The following is a 14,439-nucleotide window of genomic DNA, read 5'->3' as shown; positions in this document are numbered from 1 at the left end:
AAAAATAAAGAAAAAAGGAGCAAAGAAAAACGCTGGTAGCATTCGAATCAATTCGGATATGTCAGCAATCAACTTCACATAGAGAAATGACAAATGTTTGATCACATTTCCTCTGGGAATGTTTACAAATTTTCATAACCAAATTAATATTTCATTGCCGTAACGAAAACTGGCAATGAACCGATAAACAGCAACCATCAATTTTTGGTTCCCTTTTTTTTTTTTTTTTTTTTTTTTTTTTCGAAGTAAACATGCGAATGTTTTCATATAAACTTATTTAAAGGTTTACTAAAAGAAGCATTCTACGGAAGCTTTATTTCCACTCTTATATATAACGCAACAGCAATAACAAAGAAAGAAAAAAACCAAAAAAAAGAAAAAAGCAAAATGCATACTCTCTAGTAAATGGCAAATTTATCTTCACTGAAGGACGCAAAATTTCCCCAAGAAGGAAAGAGTGGAAGTGAAGGACATTACAAGAGCCGAAATGACAGAAAATTTATGCGCTCGACCTGAAATTGAATATCATATCCCACGAAGTTTTACAGGTGTCGCGGCGGGTATAGCATTCAACACAAATCTGTGTAAATTGTTTTGTAACATAACATTGTCCTTAGGTCATCATTTCTCTCTTTCGTTAACTGATTTTAACATTTTTCATATATATATATATATATATATATATATATATTTTCACTTCTATTACTGTTTAAATATTTTTACTCCATAAAGTCTTACAGTCTGTTGAATTATAGTCGTGGCGATTGTTCGTTCACTCACTTTCTTAACAAAAAAAAAAAAAAAAAAAAATTATTTTACTACGTTGCTTTCATTTTATTATTTTATGCATGGGACGGTTATATAAAAAACGAAAGCGAAAATGTGAAAATTTTCCCATCTTTAGTTGATTGCAAACCTTTTAAGATGAAAGCAAAAGAAAAACATCTTCTTGTAAAAACAATAACATGTCTGTTTAGAAGAACGTGAAAGGGAAAGACATTTTATTGTTCTTAAGTAAATGAAAAACAAAAGTTCTTTAAAATAAAATCCCGTTCGAGCAAATGCACCAAAAACTGCAGATTTCATTTTCTATATAAATTCTTGCACAAAAAAGCAAAAAAAGTTTTTAATCTGTACTACTCTATAGCTTAAGCCGAGGAACATTGTGAATACATATTAATTTTATCATTTCATTTGTTTGATATAAAAGCCGTCTTATGCATATACTCTTCACCAGGGCAATATCCTCAATCGATTTAACTTTGCTTTGTCCATTGCTTGGCATTGTCGTCCAACTTGCAAATAAGTTAGAAGAAAATTATAAAAAACATTTTCCTTCATCTTCACCCATACACACACACACACACACACTCGCATAATAGTCAAATAACTAAAGCAAATCTCAAAAGTATGGTGGCCGATTTGAAATTTGACAAAAATATGTATTTTATGATATTATAATATTAAGCCCTGAAGATAATCTCAAGTCTTCACTTTGTGAATTATTATAATAAAATAAGACAAAACAATATAACGTGACACAACCGACAATTATATACCCTAAAATCATTTAGCTTAACATAGTTATTTATATAACGACCCTTCAAAATATGGGGAGCCGATCGGAAAAATAGTCGATATAATGAAAGGTTAATCCTTGAATGTCGAATCCTTCTGAATGTTACATACACATGAGATTAACCTAATATACCTTGAGCCGCAAGTGATTTAGGATATAACATATGATAATGGATATGTTGTGCAAAACATCAATTTCTACTTTTTATACTTGCAACCGAACCATGGGGTCTGTTCATTACGTGAAAATGTTCACAGCATCCAGAAGGAAGGAAGCTTAATAGACTTCATAAAATATCTACATATATTCTTCATCTAGCATCAAATTCTAGACCAATTTAAGGATCTCATCCATCCATCCATCTGTCCGTATGTCTGTCTACGATAAACATTCTCTCCTGATCGCAAATATTAAGACATGATTTTCAAATTTGTTGTGAACATTGGAAGCCTCTGCCCGTAGGTTACTATTAACAATGTACCAAATCAGGCAAGGGAGGCAAGGTTTCCAGTACATTGAAAAGGGAAAAAAACTGTAAGTTTTAAAAGAAAAAAAATTGGGTTTTTTTGTACTAGAAAGTAACTCCGGAGATGCCATAAACTATATATATATATATATATATATATATATATATATGTAGATATATTATTGATGAGTATCAAATTTTGAATCCATCTGGCATGTTTATCCGTCCGTTTGACGCAAGTTGGTAGGTGAGACACAAATCGTTCAAAAGACATGCCCACATACAAATATCGCGAAGTGGGAACACCTTAATTGTTAGAAGCAAAAAAAAAAAAAAAAATCAAGAAGTTACTCATTACTCATAAAGTGCAATAAAAAAATTTAATATAAAGATGGAGGGTATAGAACATTCGGCCACGGGCAAATATAATTTTCTTACCTTTTAACGGTAGATTTATGTACCGTTTAAAATGTTTTCTTTTAATCCGGTTTGTTTAAGGCTTGTTCTTCATACTTATTTATTTATTTTGTTATATATATATATATATATATATATATATATATGGGTATATACACTTATGCATGTTTAAATTTAAAAGAGGATGCTTACTTTTTTGCTGCTAAATCTGCAAAGATTTTTTGTCGCTCGTAACATTTATATGTTCACGTTTAATTCAATACGAAAAAGAAAACCTAGCTAGGATATAAATTTTAACAAGTAAAAAAGTTACATTATACAGGTACATTATATAGATATTATAAATTTTCGTACTACACAATGCTAGATAGGCCTGACCAATTCTTTCCATTTATGTCGAATATATGAGGAAATTATTATTGTTTCTAGCGTAGTCCATAAGTGATTACTAAAAAAAAAAAAAAAAAAAAAAATCAGTGAACAGGGATGGTCTTACTCCTTCAACCGATTTAGTCAATATTCAATACCAACCTGTGTGCAAAAACTTTCAATGTTTCTCTCAAATTAAAAGTCGATAGCTTCCTTTTTCCGGCTACGAGAGCATTTATCAGAGACGGACAGGTGGACAGACAAGAATGTTTGTATCGACTCGAAATTTAATACCGATCATTAATGTATATCGTTGCAAAAGTTTTGACAGAATGAACAGTTCCCCTCATCCCTCGACGCCGGATATGTAAACGATTCTATTAGCAATGATTAATAAAGCAACTCGAACTGAAAATGCGGAAAAGTAGGTTGCGAGATTTCGCATGCGTCCATCCGCAACAACGCAACAAAACCACCCCAATTAGTAAAGTTCGTTTTGCGGCACGTCGTCCAAATTTTCCTGCTTCTAATTACCACTTGAGTAGATCGATGCAGTCATATTTAGCCGGTTAGCGATTTACAAAAATTGAAGATATACAAACATTTATCAATTATTGTATTATTTTTCCTCGAAATCACACAATTTCTGCCGCTTAAGCATCCGCAATCTATCCAATAAGATGAAAAAGATCATAGATAATGATGGTGAATACAGTCAAACCTGTTTTTGTGCGGTAGATAGGAACCGCAGAAAAAAAACCGCACAAAAAAAATATTCAAAAACTTCATAAATAGCTATAAGAAATAATTTTTCACAGCATATTAAAGAAAATTTTTTTTATGCGGTAGAGAGGGACCGCATAAAAAAAGTCTCACTTAGAAAATATGTCAAAACTTCACGAAATAGCAAGAAAGTGCTTTCCAAACAAAATAAATAATTAAATTACACGTTGAAACATTTAAAAAAATTTTAATTTCTAATTTTAAACAAGGAGAAATTTGCAAAATGTACATAATTCAATACTACTCGTCGTAGTTCAAAACGCGCATATTTTTGCGATGAACTGGTTCGTAATCGCTTTCGTCACTTGAAGATACTACAGTTGATTTATTTTTTGTTAACATGTAGTCGGTGATAAGTTTTAGCGACGACGGTCGTTTGGTCAGCTGTTTGTAAACGTCGCGATAGCCAGATATACACAATCGAAGCTCTTTTTGGAATTTCAAACTTCCTTTAGAATTGTTATCTATTTTAAGAAAATGCTTTTCCAATTTGCTGCAAAGCTGGATCCCTGCATATATTTTATCCGCTGTAATAGATTCCGGTGCATATATGCATATATGCATAAGAACATTGAGCATGCCTAATGAAATAGGCTGATGCAATAGGTATGAAAATGGCCGTTGCAATGTGTACATACACACTGATAGCAAAAAAAGTGATGCCAACACAGTTCAGATTGACCTAACCTCTCGGCGAAATTCAATGTGTCGATATTCATATACCGCACAAAAAAAGAATCGCGCAAAAAATGCGCATAAAAAAATACCGCATAAAAACAGGTTTGAGTGTATCTGGACCATTAACCTCTGTAACAAATATTTTCTAATTAAATTTGAATTTTATTAAAAAAACATAGATTGAATTTACAAACGCACTGAATATATATATGCATATCAAAATTTAGATGAGGATATATTGTGATCTAGAATTATGTGTGTATTGGGTGTGTTAGTTATTGAGTAAAGGCATTTTAAAGTTTACTCTTCTCGTCCGAAATTGTTTTTGTACTTTTCGATTTTCATGGACATATCAAATTTGAGTTTTATTTACAATTCCGATGCTGTATAAATCGGACAAAACAAAAAGGAGATTAAATGTAACTAAACCTATTAAAACTTTCAAGTTAATGAACTACTATCTACTTTAAGTGACGACTGACTAATGATTATTTCTGGTTGTCACGAATGTAATAATTAAATTAGCGTACGCCCATTTTCCGTTAACGTGAATACAAAAAAAAAAAAAAAGGAGCAGTCTAGCATTACATACATACATAAAGTGAAAGATTGAAATTATGCACATAAGCATACAAAAAGTATAAAAACATAAAAATTTCACATTAAATTCAAGCACTAAACTCTCACTATGACTCACACCAAAAATAGTCAGTCTTATTGTCTATTATGTCTCTTATACATGAACTACAACTTGCCTTGCATCTGCCTTCTGTTTACATAGATTTTACAGTGCATCACATAAGCCATATTTAGTAGAAAAGTCCACATTATCGGATTATGTTATATATTTAGAAGAACTGTATTCAAAAGGGGTCGCAAACAAAGTGAATATAAAACAAGTAAGAAAATTGCATCCGGCTACGACCGAATCTTTTTCAACCATTATCGTTATTCTAAAAAAGAGGAAAAACCTACTATTTTGTACTTCATATAGTTAGTGGGCGTGGCTAATTTCTTCTATTTTTGCAATATAAATGTGAAAATTAATATTCTTTATACGAAACAGATCCGTTAACCATTTTGACGACCATGAATATGTTTAAAACAGCAACTAACAGACAGATGGACAGACAGACTGAAGTACATTTTTAAACCGATTCGGATTTGCTATTAATGAAGCCTCTTCCGGACTATTGCAAATTATTTGATAAAATATTCACTGAGGTCGGTCAATTTTTTCCATTTTTGTATGGGCACTGCGGCGAGAAACCAATTGTTTTTGTATTCTTTGTAGAAACGGAACTTAGTCTCCGATCATATTATACTGTGAGCGTATCCCTTGACTGATTTAATTCAATTTCTACATTTTTTCGTCCGGAAATATGTTTATCACATATATAACGTCGACAGACAGACGGACAGACTGATATGCTTAAATTGATTTAGAATTTGATGCCGACCAAGAGTATATTTGTTTTAAGGGATTTAAAAATTTTTTTTTGTTAGTGTTACAAACGTTTTAATAAGATGAATATATCTCTCATCCCACGATGATCTTTCTTTATAATACTAATACTAGCAAAACTCATTTTATTTCATCGTATATTGTTTTCCAATCAACACTGATATTAAAAAAAGATTGATTGAATTTAAATAATTATACGAAACACATTTACATATTGTGGTGATATTACTTGTGTGTGTGAAAACATGCATATTCATACATATATGGTATGCGAAAGAAAACAGTATGAGAAGAGGGCAAATAATGCCGAGTTTGTATTATTACTTAATTAATTTATTGTGTTATAAAAGAATAATTGTTTGCAATTTGCAAATTCTATCAAAGCATTCTTTGATCGTAATAGTAATTCGTCTTAATTATGTTAAAAGCAAAATTTGAAAATATACGTAACATATTTTAATTCTATATTAATACAAAAATTTGAAAGAGACAAAACTATACAAATACATACATACAAAACTAACGTAAAATGTAGACAACTTAAATGCATAAGTATCGTTTATTAGAAAAATACGAATACCCTCATAAATAAGCAGATACACACACACACACACACACACACATACAAACACTCATACAAGTACATGAAACTACACCATGCTAATTAATATAACTTTATGCGACGAAACAAGAAGAAGGGCGTAAAGGAAATTTCTTTAAGAAATTTGAGGAAATCGAATAATTAGCACAATTATATGCAATAAAAAGAAAAGAAAAAAACAAAAAAAAACAAACTCAAAAAGTCTTTTCGGTAAGCAATCGCAGCACCAATGTTCTTCATGTATCTTAATCGCAAAATAATGCCTTTTGCCTCGTTTTTATTTGCTTTTATAAAGAATCCGCTCGGTGTATGCATGAATGCATCTACCCTAACACAGATCGTTGTTCTAGCCAATATCCTGTGTGTATGCTGCCTAGGTACAGTGATCATCAGAAAGTAAACTGAATTTGTGTATAAAATGAAAAATCATGACCTACACCATTTATGGTACAGGGATATAGTAGAAGGATAGCAGAAGGACTGACGATAGATTCACTGATCGAATCTGAATTTGAATCGATCTAAAGTCGTCTGCAATTCACAATTTTTCAAATATTTTTGATACATTCACGTGCTTTGGCCCAAGGAGAGAACGCTATTGAAAACCATTTCGATTGATTCGATTTTTCGACCTATTCTCATCTAAAGCCTTATTTTGAAAAGTCCTCATAGGAACCCGCAAAAGGCTTTGTTAATGACTTTATTAGGCGATATAATGCAAGATATTTAAGAGTCGACTATGGCTGATCATAATGTTTTTACTTCCTTTTATTCTTCGAAATCTCAATTTCATCGCTTTTACAACCTGCGGGGAGCATTGATTGTTAACAGTTTGGCTTGCCAGAAAAAATTTATAATGAATGCATAACGCTACGATAATCGTGAGAAAGCTGCCTCAACATTACCTTGACATTTTTAAGCAACTTTGTCGTGGTTTTCTCTTTCGATCTTGTTTAACCTTTTGCTCGATACTGGCTCGATTTGTGGTCTTTCTTTTCCGCGTCGTATACACTGTGATCTAAATGTCATCGCTCGTGGTGAAACGTTTCATGGCGTCCGGATAGTCAGAAATCATTATTGTATCGTAGACATAAGAAAAATCGAGAAACTTCAAAAAAAAATGATCTAATCCTACGAATTTGTTGCGTCACATGGTATTAAATATCAATAACACACAATATTACTAATCAGTAAAAACGAAAATACTTTCATGTTATGTGATAAAATACAAAAAAAAAAACATAAACATTTCACTTTTTGAACTTAATAATCAATTATGAGGTCGATATTTAAAGTAACAACTAAATCAAAACATAACAATTAAAGTTCCAATTAAACGCGCAACCTGAAGAGATTTTGTCTTTAACTGCAGACATTGTTCTTCGAGGTGTCCTTGCAGTTCCTAGGCAAAAATGAAGAGCTAATAAAAAAAAAAAAAACGAAATCTCTTTCACGGTTGCATTGCTAGCGCATAAGAAAGATAGAGATAAGAAATTGTATGTATATATATATGCATCCACACACACACACACGCACACAGTACAATAAGTTATACTCCAATTATCTTCTATTTATTAATATTCCTAAATTTTCTTTCTTTCTTTTCCCGTATGTTTTTTTGCTACCTGTTCTTAATTATCATTTCTAAAGGTGGCACTCTCCAGTAAAACAAGTAAAAAGTGAATTTTATTTTTTTATCGTAAATGTTGCTTTCCTGGTTGCTATTGCTCAATCAGAACGTTGTTGCCGTTGCTCTGGTTTTTTTTTTTTATTTTTTCTTTCTTTTTTTTTCTTGTCAATTTTGCGAACAGGACGAAAAAAATATTCTGGGTGGCGTAACTACCACACTTAATTTTGGTGCATTGAAGTTAGCTAAACTTAACATTCGGGACATTGTTGTTTATTTTTTCTTTTTCTAGAATTTCAATGAATTAGTTTCAAGTTTCCATTGTTTTCAGAAATCCACAATACCTTTTAATTAGGGCTTAAAAAACGTATTGTGTGTGTGTGTGTGTGTGTGTGTGTGTGTTTGTGTTTGTGTATGTTTGTTTGTATGTGTAGATGGATGTAGAAAACTTCCACAGATACCGCTAGTTCGTGCCAGCCACATGCACGATACGCCATCCACGGCGCCTACGTGCTGAAACTATCCCCCATATACGCTTCGTCTACCAATTGCATCCGCAGGACCTGCATTACGGATTAATTCGCGGAGGCTGGTTGCAATTAGCGCACTTCGTATGGTAAGAATTCACTGGAATAAACTGTTGGCTTCCAGTCCCTCGCCTTTCCACCCGCCATCATTGTAAGCGCCCAAGTTCTTGGAGCACTCTGTTCTAGGCTTCATTGCTGCCAATTATTACCTGAAATATCTCGCTCGGTCCTACTTAGGGTCTACCATTCTTAAACCTTTTGCAATGAAATATAGCGTGCTCTGCATTTTCCTTTCTTTCCGAGCATTCAGAGCAGTTTGGCGAGTTGTCGTGCCCGAACCTGTACAGGCACGACCAGTCAAGAACTGCGCGAGATAATAATTTAGGTCGCTGTGTGGGCTTTCGGTGCATCGCGTTATATGTGGGGCAAGAACGAACGTCCATCTTAATTTCGCTGTTCTTTCCCATTGTGTTTGCCAGATCCTCATCGACACTAACCACTCGTCTTTCTTCTTTTCGGGAGCGGTCGTTGATGCGACGCATTTCATGGATGCGTCTCCTTTCATCCGCCAAAATATTAATTGGCTTGGCGCCTGCGATTACAAGGGCGGCATCCTCCGAAACCGCATATATATATATATACATGTGAGAGAGTGGGTTGACTTTTGCCTGCGTCTGTATATATAGAATGGATAGCAAGCAACTAAAGCGTTAAATTGACTGAAAGCATTTGCATCGTGAAGTGACGCAATAACACAATACACTAAACATATAACATGCATTACATTACTGCAATATGTCATATGACTTGGAAAACTGAGCGTATGATATTTAGTTTGGCACTAACACACTTAGCTTTTCTACTTTTCAAATTCTTTTATTTGATACCCACATCGCTGGTATTATTAAGAAAGAACTAATCCACCAGGTCGCGATGTCTAACTATACTCATTTTAAAATTAACCTATTTTTAGGCAGATAATATATTTATACATAGGCGGACAGACATTGCTTAATCAAATCAGAATTTCACGCTGATGTTTATAGGGCCTCTGAAGCTTCCTTTTGGGTGTTACATATATTATGAAACAACACAAAATGAGTATACCTCCACCTATCGTTGGTGGGTACAAAAATAAAAATTTTAAAAGAAAAGAAAGAAAAATTTATTTTGTCATAGATTTATATTAGTATTGAATGTACAAGCGGGAAAGAATTAATAGAATAAGTAGACGCAATGAATGAAAGCTTAAACTTGAAATTCGATTATACTTGTTAGTGTTTGTGTCTAAAGATACAGCAGACGATACTGTTCGAGTATATCATAGAAAAGGAGTTACTTCGATCGAATTCAGTCGAAAACAAAAACAAATAAATATATATATATATATAAAGCAATAACTGTCGTTGAGATAAGCGAAAAACTTAATATTCACAAAGAACGAATAAACACCGGATCAAACAACAAAAACAACATCGAAAGAAAAACAAAATGAAAAAGAAAAGCAAAACCAAGAAAATAAACAAAAACGCATCAATAACAATTGAAGAAATGGCGACAAAACTGTCGTGTCGCCAACAAAGGAGGCTAACATACGAATCAAAGGAGAAGAGGGAGAGATTTGCAATTAAATCCAGTGACAACTAAATAATAAGATATGCTACGAAATTGTTCAAAATATAAAAGGTAAAATAAACTCTTAGCATCTTTCGTTGTGTCTGTTATCACTAACAGTAGTAGCACTACTGTAGCTCACTTAGTAACCATTAATTGTATGGTCAAGAATTCGGTTAAAAGTTTCTTGATCCGCGACGTCACATTATATCAAACGTGTAAAAAGTAAAAGCGTACAGAATTCTGGGCTTTTTAAGTGAATATGCGTTTTGGTGGCATAAATAGAATCGTATATGTACGAAAAGACAGCAAATATAATTTGTTTTCGCTTTCGCATCGTAACTTATCTGTCGACGGAGAATGGATTTATTTTAAGAATCCCAAGCGCAAAATACCGGGAGTAGATTAAGGCACATTATGCACACCCGTCGCAGGACCAAATCTCTTTGCCAAGAAGGCGACGTTCTGCGTTTGCTAAAAACCAGAAGGATGCGGTCTACTAAAGCCTGTCGAAGCGGTCGACCCTCAGCAACGATTGATCGATTTAAATCGTTCACTGTTCGAAAATCGACCGGACCATTGAAAAAGCAACATAAGGTCATCTTTTCCGATGACAATACTTTACCATAAATAGTAAAACCTATCCCGGTTTGTTGAAAGCATCCATTTAGCTGGTGGTAGCCTATGCGACCTACTTAGCAAACTAGGCTCCTTTCAATTACTACTAGGTTGCCGCGTTTTGTTTTGTTGTATGACTATGCGAAAAAATTACTCGATCGCTGGTTCCAATCTTAGTGTGGTAAAGAATAATGAGTGCATAGACTGCGGCCGCTCTTAATCTCTTCCTCCCTTCTCACACTCCTTTCCACACGTATAAGGGTACCGCCTCCGAGTAACGGATCGTATTGAAAAAAAAAGAAAGAAGAAAGAATGTGAAAAAGTGAAAAGATGGCTCGATAAACAATTCGCGCCAAACAGAGAAAATATTTATGGGCTTGATAATCACAAATCGGCAGAACGGGGCAAATCGCCTTACTTGGGACAAAGCAAATATTTTTCCTATTTTTCTGAACTTAACGGTTGCTTTTTCAAAAATATATTCCGCGTTTCTCCTCCACCTATTTATCCACTATGTGTTCGTGTACGCGTATATGTGTACATGCCTCGACTGCTTAGATATTATTTGTAGTTAAATACACGTATATAATTAAGGGACTGCACTCGTGTTTAGGTGTTGAATTTTCACTTAGTGTCTAATTAAATTATAACTTTTCACAGAATGATTCTTACGTTGCGTTAACAGCTTTCTAATTGTAAACGTGACTGTGTTTAATATAACTGTGTAAAATAATCAATTGAAAAAACACAATTTTCTCTCTCTCTCTCTCTCTCTCTCTCTCTCTCTCTCTCTTTCTCTCTCATTCTCTCTCTTTCTCTTTCTCTCTCTCTCTCTCTCTCTCTCTCTCTCTCTCTCTCTCTCTCTCTCTCTCTCTCTCTTCCTCTTTCTGTCTTTCTTTTTTTCCTTCTTTCCTTTCTCTTTCTTACTCTTACTCACTCTCTTTCCCTCTCTATTTCTGCCTCTTTCATTCCCTCTGCATAACAATTAAGATTATAATCTCATGACTTATTCGTCATTTTATCGATGTTGGCGTTAAAATCGCAATTGCCAGCCGTAGCTTACAGATTTATTTGAAAATTCAGCATAAATGATTTCAATCAATTAACTTATGCATCCACAATTAATAAAATATTAGTTATTTTTAGATTACTGCTTAAGGGATAACATCACTGTTGCAGCCTTAAAAAAAAATGTATTTTTGATCATTTTTTTTTTTTTTTTTTTTTGGGGTTGGAAGGAAAGACAATAACCGAATAATGTTCGAGGCGTTTATTAAGCATAATATTAAGTATTAAAAAAGAAAAAAAAAAAGCTAACTATTTTTGAAAGGTATTAAAACTTGGCAACACCACGCCGTGCAATTGTCCTTAATTTCAATCTGAACATAAATCACTTAATCTACAGCTATAGCTATAGTTAGCGAATAACGTAAGGGATATAAAAATATTGATTTTTCTGTGATTGTTAAGTATTTGAATGAAAAGGTTCAATTTATGAACAGAAGACAATGGAAAAAATTATGTTCAGCAGAAAAACCAAAGTTTCATTCTCCCTTAGCATTGGGTGGGTCTGGAAAATTTTATCGATTTTCATAGAATAGCCGTGGAAAATTCATAGGTAATGAGTAAAATATTCAGAATAAAAAGGTGTCCTCAGCTTATGTTGCACTGCAGGCATGGCCCTTCATCGATACGTATCATTTTCAATATTAAGCTGCGTGCAATGTCTTCCAATGATTCTGGCGAATTTGAAGCCAATAGCTGGCGAATGCGTAGCGGCAGCAATAACAAAATTAAACGGACGGACGAGCCATTTTAAATTAATTAAGATGTTTGTGTTAACCAAAGTATGTATATGCCTAATGGGGTCTCTGAAGCTTCTTTCTAAGTTTTGAGAACGTTTCGACCATCCCCTTCGATCGTGCGTAGAAAAAAAAAAAACGCAATCAGATTTAAATTAAAGCATCGACAACAAAGACAATAACGTTGGGATTATTCAATAGTAACTGATGAAAAGTAATTGATGAGAAAAATGCAAGTTAAAATTGCTGCTTTAAAACTATATTTGGAAAATGGTATTTTTGGACCATTTAAGGTTTCGCCATGTGCAAGGGCATCGTTTTATATCAATTTTAACATGCGAAGGGGTCTTTTAAGCCAACAATTAAAGCTTAAGGTAGTTAGTTATTCGCTTTTAATATATTAAGTTTCATCAGTGGAATGAGCGAAATCCTCTTGCAAATGTACTCACACAACCCATCAAACGTGAATCATGTTAGCACAGCGCTTATCCAAATCACCCTCATTGTAAATGGCAAATAAAATTTTTCTTAAAATTCGAATGCGCTTAGAAAGTTTTAATTACGTATAGATGCATATTCATAATAGTTGCTGCTGCTTAGAGAGTAATAGCAAAAACGGGAGTTCTTCAGACCACGAACACAAGAGACTCGCTTGAATTAATTACTTTCACAATTTAAAAAAAAAAAATGTTTTTTTTTTCCATAATTATGTGTACGGAAGGAATGTTAGAATTCCAACTTGGTTTAGTCAGAATGTACCTTAGTCAGAATTCGCCTTACCAACGATATTTTACCGGAGAGATTGCAACAACTAACATATATGACGGATGGAAGTTAATCAAGAATATACATGTGGACAATGAATATGATAAAGGTAGTGCACGCTCCATTCCACATCCGTTTATATAAATATCATAAAGATCAAACTACTTTTTAAATTAATTGTCTTGGAATGTAGAAGACAGACACCTAGCTATTTTAGGTAGTTTAAGAGATGTGTACAAAATTTGAGCATTCACTAAAAAATTAAGTAAAACCACTACGGTAGTTAGAAAAGAATAGATAGACGGACAAACAAGCTTAAATTGTTTCGACTCGCACAATAAAAGGTGCATCAAGTCCTTCTGGATGTCGCAAAGGTTTCGACAAAGTGACTATACTCCATATCTTTCGGTTAAAATTATTCTCAAACGTTAGTTGCTACTCTTATGCAGTTTTCCGTATCGAAAGAGCAACTCGAAAATATTCGTTTTTTAAAATATCGTTGCAAGGATGAACGCGATGCTTACCCGCACAATAAGCCATCGATTAAAACAAATAATAGGGAATGATACAACATTTGGATAGGTTAGCACATATCAGTTTAATTAACTCATAATAATTCGTTCAAGTGTCCAAAAACTATGTTATGTACATTTTAACGAAATATTTACGCTGCAGACTAAAGATCAAAAATTGTACTTTCCATGGAGTAGTTGCAGCATTACAACAGTACGGCATAGTATTAGTAGCGCACTTCCTTGAAAATGAGTGTAAATTCCAATACGATATAAGAACAATAATACAAATTTTATTTTTCGCATTTTCATGTCGGAAAGTGTAAAAATAACTGTCAACATTGCTGATTTTTGAAAAGGAATTTTGATGTTATTTATGTGGCTTCCGTTATTTTATTTTTTATTTTCTTGCTCGTCAAGTACATCAACACAAGACGCATCACGAGGTGACTGACACAACAATAACTTTTTATGAAATTGTTATCTAAGATAACTTGGAAATAAATCAATATTAAAATGAACAAGATATGAAGGAATTCAATCCGATTTGATAATTAACGTCGGTATACTAGTTTCTTCTTTCTGATCCCTTGCAAGTGTTGCCAGCATCTAGAAA

General features: G+C 33.4%; 1 protein-coding gene across 9 annotated transcripts in view; it reads left to right on the top strand.

Moving 5' to 3' along the window:
- LOC119637205 (low-density lipoprotein receptor-related protein 2) overlaps nucleotides 1-14,439 on the top strand; it is a 150,982-nt gene that overhangs the window by 66,359 nt on the left and 70,184 nt on the right. The window lies entirely within an intron of this gene.

The sequence above is a fragment of the Glossina fuscipes genome, unplaced genomic scaffold, assembly GCF_014805625.2.
Source record: "Glossina fuscipes isolate IAEA_lab_2018 unplaced genomic scaffold, Yale_Gfus_2 43, whole genome shotgun sequence".
NCBI classification, from domain to species: Eukaryota; Metazoa; Arthropoda; class Insecta; order Diptera; family Glossinidae; genus Glossina; species Glossina fuscipes.
This window is presented reverse-complemented; position numbering and strand designations above follow the sequence as displayed.